The sequence below is a fragment of the Mus caroli genome, chromosome 4 (genome assembly GCF_900094665.2).
Source record: "Mus caroli chromosome 4, CAROLI_EIJ_v1.1, whole genome shotgun sequence".
NCBI classification, from domain to species: Eukaryota; Metazoa; Chordata; class Mammalia; order Rodentia; family Muridae; genus Mus; species Mus caroli.
In genome coordinates, this window is record NC_034573.1 from 96,006,783 (window position 1) to 96,012,369 (window position 5,587).

At 40.9% G+C, this 5,587-nt stretch overlaps 1 protein-coding gene across 3 annotated transcripts in view; it reads left to right on the plus strand.

The window, feature by feature from the left end:
- Window positions 1-5,587, plus strand: part of Dab1 (DAB adaptor protein 1) — an 853,780-nt gene that overhangs the window by 1,826 nt on the left and 846,367 nt on the right. For all 3 annotated transcript variants that reach the window (XM_029476417.1, XM_029476418.1, XM_029476419.1), the window contains exon 2: window positions 1,319-1,421. The gene's annotated coding sequence lies outside the window, so the exon portion shown is untranslated. The remainder of the gene's footprint in view (window positions 1-1,318; window positions 1,422-5,587) is intronic.

Genomic DNA, 5,587 nt, shown 5'->3' on the forward strand with positions numbered 1-5,587 from the left:
CCTTCCTTCCTTCCTTCCTTCCTTCCTTCCTTCCTTCCTTCCTTTCTTCCTTATTTTCTTTCCTTTTTTTTTTTAAAGCAGGTTATTTCTCATTTTCTTAAACTAAACTCTAGAGTGTTCCTGGGTTCTGCGATTTTGTGTATGCTCACTCCTTTGGGAGGCTGATCCCCTCTACTGTCTTTAAATACTATCTAAGTGTTGACAATACTCAAATTGGTATCTTCTGCCTAGATTTCTGTGCTGAATTAGACATTTCTATATCTAAAAACCGGCTTAACATATCCACTCAGATATCTAGTATATATGTCAAAGTCAATATGTTCAAAACTGAACTCTTAGTTTCTCCTCTCACCCCCAACAAAATATAGCTCCATCTGAATTCTCCACATTAATGAAGAGTTTTATTCCTGCTTTCACCCTAGAATCTGGCTTGACTCCTCTCCTTCTTTCACACCTAACATTCAGCTAATCCTGCAGTGTTAACTCTTTTTGCCTGGATGATGGCACTGGGCTTCTTCACTGGCCTTTCTGAACCTGCTCATGGACAAGGACGCACTAATGCAAAGGCTGGTGACTTGGCAGAGAGCAGAACTGAAAGCCATGCCTCGTGAAGGAGTACAGGAGATCCAGTGGTGATCTCAGCATCACATTTGCCAACTCTGGCAAGTCACTTTGGCCTCTTCCTATACTGATGTCTATGGATGAAAAAGGGGTCTGGAATATGTATGTATTTCCTAAGGATGTTATCCCAAAGCTCTACCACCTGGGTGGCTGAAACAAAACCCACACATTCCCTCATGATTCTAGAAGCCAGAAGTGTGACATGGAGAAGATGGCAGTGTTGGTTTCTTTTAAGACCCAGGAGAGAGGGAACTGCCCCAGGTTTGGGCCTGTAAATTGTCACTATCTTTTGTCTTCTATCTGTGCACATCGGATTCTTTGTCTTTCACCCTGGGACAGTCCCTTCTGATTACACTTTTATTTGGGCTAACCCTGTCTAGGAATATAAGTCTAATCACAAAGTTTCCCAAACAGCCTTGACACATGAACTGCTTTCTGCCCTCTGACTGCATGCCTGTTATTTCCCCATTCGCTGGATTGATTTCTTTTTATTCATAATATTTATGATCATGTCCATTAACAAAAGTGTTCAGCAGACACAAGGTTTTTCTGATTGAACAGTCCTAGTTGAATTCTTTGTCTAACTAAATTCTATACTATCTCTAGTCTAGATCTTCCCAAAAGAGTAATAACTATATGTCACATTGCCTAGCTGGGCATTAACACGTTGTCTTCATTTGCATTGACTTTCTCTTAGGAGAAGACTAATCCCCCTGGTGTGTTGCAAGTGCTTTTGTGCCTCTTGTGTCTTTTGATCAAACTTTGTCAGCAAGAATCTAACCTCATTCATATAATCACAGGTAGGTAAAGATGCTACAGTCCCTTCTGTACTTTATCATCTGTCTCTACACCATCGGATTCTTCATGGCCTCATTAAAATAGGATCACTGTCAACCTTTCATCACCTGGCTCTCCCAGTTGTCTGGCTTGTATGAAGCACCTCACTGGCTTCTTGTGTCTAAAGGCTTTCTGGATGAAGCTCCAAACAGGAGAGAAAGAATTTTTTTACCTGGCCCCTTCCCTGTGAGATCACTCTGGGTTGGGCTGGCTTTGGCCCAGATACCACGAGAACTTGTTCTCATCCAGGTGTTCTCCTTTCTCTTCACTTCTGGCACGGAGGGTGCCAGGATGTACCTCTTAAGCCTCTGTTCCCCAGCCTACACCTTTGTAATCAATAATACTATTAACTGAATGTGCCATCAGTTTGTTGGGACCCAGGTACACATATCTATCAGTTGAACTATAAGTGTCCTCTTGAAATAGTATATTTAACCTGTAGTCATCAGGATGGATATATTCTCTTCCTTATCACAAATGAGCCTTTTCCTCTTCAGGACTGCACAACTGAAACAAGACAAAGTCTATCTTGAAGATAAGCTTCTAGGCCAACACGGCTCCCCTACTATCTATCATATCTTATGCATTTTTAGGTATTGATGTGTTGATCCAGGAGTTTCAAACTCATGGACTTACCTGGGATTATAGTTCAGCAGAGAAACACATGTGTAGCAACACATAGCACTGAGTTCAACCCCTGGCACTTCAAACACTTTGACTCCAGTCTTAGCCTGCCTCCAACTCCTAAGAAACTAGGACTGCAGATATTCACTCTGTGCCTGGATCTCAGGTATTTCAAAACCAGACTCATATGACTGATAGAAAAATATTTGTTCCTATTCTTTCTTCTTCACAGTAATGCATATCTTCTTTGAGCCCCTTTTGTCTCATTTTGGTTAACCCAATGTCTTAGATTTCAGTGAAGCTCTTGGTGTAGCACAGCATGTAATTTGCTGTCGGATAATTTTCTCATCAGACGGAGTTGCTCAGGAGCTAATTTGGGCTGTATCCTCTATTTCAGCCTTTTGTCTCAGTTGTAAAAAGCACATCATATTGTTTTAATCTGTACTTTTCCCTATCAGACTTTTCCTCCTCACTGAAAGTGAGACTTTCTAAAATACCACTCCATGCTCATAGCCATCGGCTAAAAGACACGGGTAGAAAATGATTCCACAATTAGAAAATACTCACCATTTTCCACATTGGAGGGACCTTTCCATGATCTTGGTTTTTGGCTTCACTGACAGTTACTGTATAAAGCATTTGATGAAATCAGTGCAACTTGGTTCTCTTCAGGTTTCCAGCCTTCTGAGCTCGGATTCAAGTTCACACTAAGACAGGTGAATGAAGTTACTAACAGGAGTAGTTCTCAAGGTGGAATCAAGGAGGTTAAGTCAGGAGGTGGAGAACTGGCATGTTGCCTGTCAGAGTATAACCTGGAGGTGGAAACAGAAGAGACTGTGTGTCTCAAGGTAAAAAACATGAAAAGTATTTTCAAACAGAGAAGACAGTGGGAAAATGAGTTGTGAATAGAATCTATGATTAATCCAGAAACAAGTTTATGAACACAGGTACCAGGACTCTGCAAGGAAAGCCTTCATGGTATGATCCCAACAAGGCAAGACCAAAGTGGAAAGTAGGTTTGGGGCTATAGCCTGCCTGAGCCCCAGGGTAATGTTAACTAAGGGGACAACACTCTCTGTCCTATTCATCACCTGAAACTCTTGTAATGATAAGGTTGAGATACAAATGTGAAGACATAAGCAAATATCTAGCAGGTACTTCACCATAGAACTAAGGTCATGTATCAAGGCAGTCAGCATCAGATTAACCATGGATTCCATCTCCACTAGGGATGCATTACCCTGGAGAAAACTATACACAAAGAAATATAAGAAAAACATCAACAAACTGCAGACTTAAAGAAGCCATTATATATCTGGGTTTTAAGGATGACAAGAACCATATCCTCAAACAAAGATGCTTGACCTCAGCAATCGCTTCTTTTGTAATTCCATTTAGCCAGGTATCTATTGTAGCTCAGCTTTTTCTTTGGGGCTAAAACATAGCCACTGTGGCTTCCAGGCTACCTATTCCTAGAGCTACCACCTACCTAAAAGAAATATCCTTCTTTAATAAGTTCTGTTTCAAAAATTCATGAGAGAAATTATATTGGCATGGATTCTATGTCTAGTCTATGACCAGGGAATGATACTCTTTGATTAACACGTCCTCACATTGGGTAAGGGAAGAGGCTGTTCTTTTTTTTTTTTAAAAAAACAAAAACCCATAAGTTTATTTTGTATTTAAATCAACTACTTTAAAAGGAAATTAATGTTACAATAATGGGGGAAAACATCAGTTGTGAAGAAAGTATTGGCAAAAATTTGGATGTAATAATATAGTGGTAAAATAAACAGGAACAGATTTTAAAGTTTTTTTAAAGATTTATTATTAATTATATGGAAGTACACTGTAGCTATTTTCAGACACACCAGAAGAGGGTATCAGATCTCGTTACATATGGTTGTAAGCCACCATGTAGTTGCTGGGATTTGAACTCAGGACTTTCGGAAGAACACTCGGTGCTCTTAACCACGGAGCCATCTCTCCAGCCTCCGATTTTAAAGTTTTAAGAAGAAATTATGAACTAACCAAAGTAATTGAGTAAAACAACCAATACACAACTTTCTTTTTGCATTGATTAGGATAATTGGCTAGAATAACATTTTGATTCTGTAATAACATTTTATGTGGTTAAAGGCTACTTAAGGCTGCCTGTGCATGACAATCATTTTGTGCCTTGTGAATCTTAAGGGCTTCACATTAGGAAACCATGGTGTTATCCAGTCTCTTCTGTCTTATAGATGAGGAAGCAAAGGTCCAGACCTGGCTGCTCCCACATTACAACAAAGCTGGGTATGCAACTGGCTTTCTATCCTACTTCACGAGGCTTCCTTGGCATTTTGGAATAACGTTGAAGAGGCACGTCTCTCCTACCATGCCTCCGACAAGCTAGCCAAAGTTAGCTGCTACTGATGCCGCTTTTAGACTCTGGACACTCTCCCCACTTTCATAGTACTCCCAAGCAGTGACTTTGTCAAACAAACAGGAAAACAGCCAGGAACAACACAAGTATGTAACTGTGTTAGCCAGCTTTGTCGTATTATGACAGAATGCCTGACATAATAAAGCTTTGAGGGGGAAAGGTTTGTTTCATTTATACTTTAAGAAATTTCAGTCCTTGCTTAGTTGATCCTATTGCCTTTGGCCCTGTGGTGAGGCAATACAGCTCAGTAGGAGTTATACTAGATAAAGCTGCTCATTGCATGCAGCCTAGAAGCAAGAGGGGAGACATGCAGAGAGACCAGGGTTCCACTGTCCCCTTCAAGGGGTCACTCTCAATGCCTAACATCATCCCAGGAAGGCCCACCTCTTAAGCTTCTGCTACCTCCCAGAAGCATCATGGACCAAGGACCAAGTCTCTAGGACATGCCATAGCCAAACTGTAACAGTAACCATGTCTCACGAAAGCAGCATGGAGACTTCTTACAGCTGACTTCCTGTCTGTCTTTCTCCCCTCAAACAATGTCCAGGAGAAAAGAGGTATCATGACTCACGGAAAAAGGCAGGGCAGTCCCGAGGGACACATGGACTTTGGAGTTAGTCTGGTTTTCTTGGAATTGTGATTCTTTGTTTTTCTATCTATGTGGCTACAAAAAAAGCTGTCTCCGTTCTGCGTGTTCTCCCACGTGTAAAGCGAGACAAGCACTGGGTTGCAGTAGTTCCTTAGGATTGTTGTATGGAGAAGATTTATAAGTATGTAATATTATTAGAGTCTGCTTTCTATTGTTGTGATAAAACATTCTGACCAAAAGCAGCTTGGGGAGGAAAGTTTTGTTCGGTTTACATATCCCAATCAAAGCCCATCACTGATGGAAGCCAAGGTAGGAATTCAAGACAGGAACCTGAAGCAGAGGCCAGAGAAGGGCGCTGCTTACTGGCTTGCTCAGTCTGCTTTCTTTTTTTATTATTTTTTATTTTTAATATTTTTTATTACATATTTTCCTCAATTACATTTCCAATGCTATCCCAAAAGTCCTCCATACCGCCCCCCACTTCCCTACCC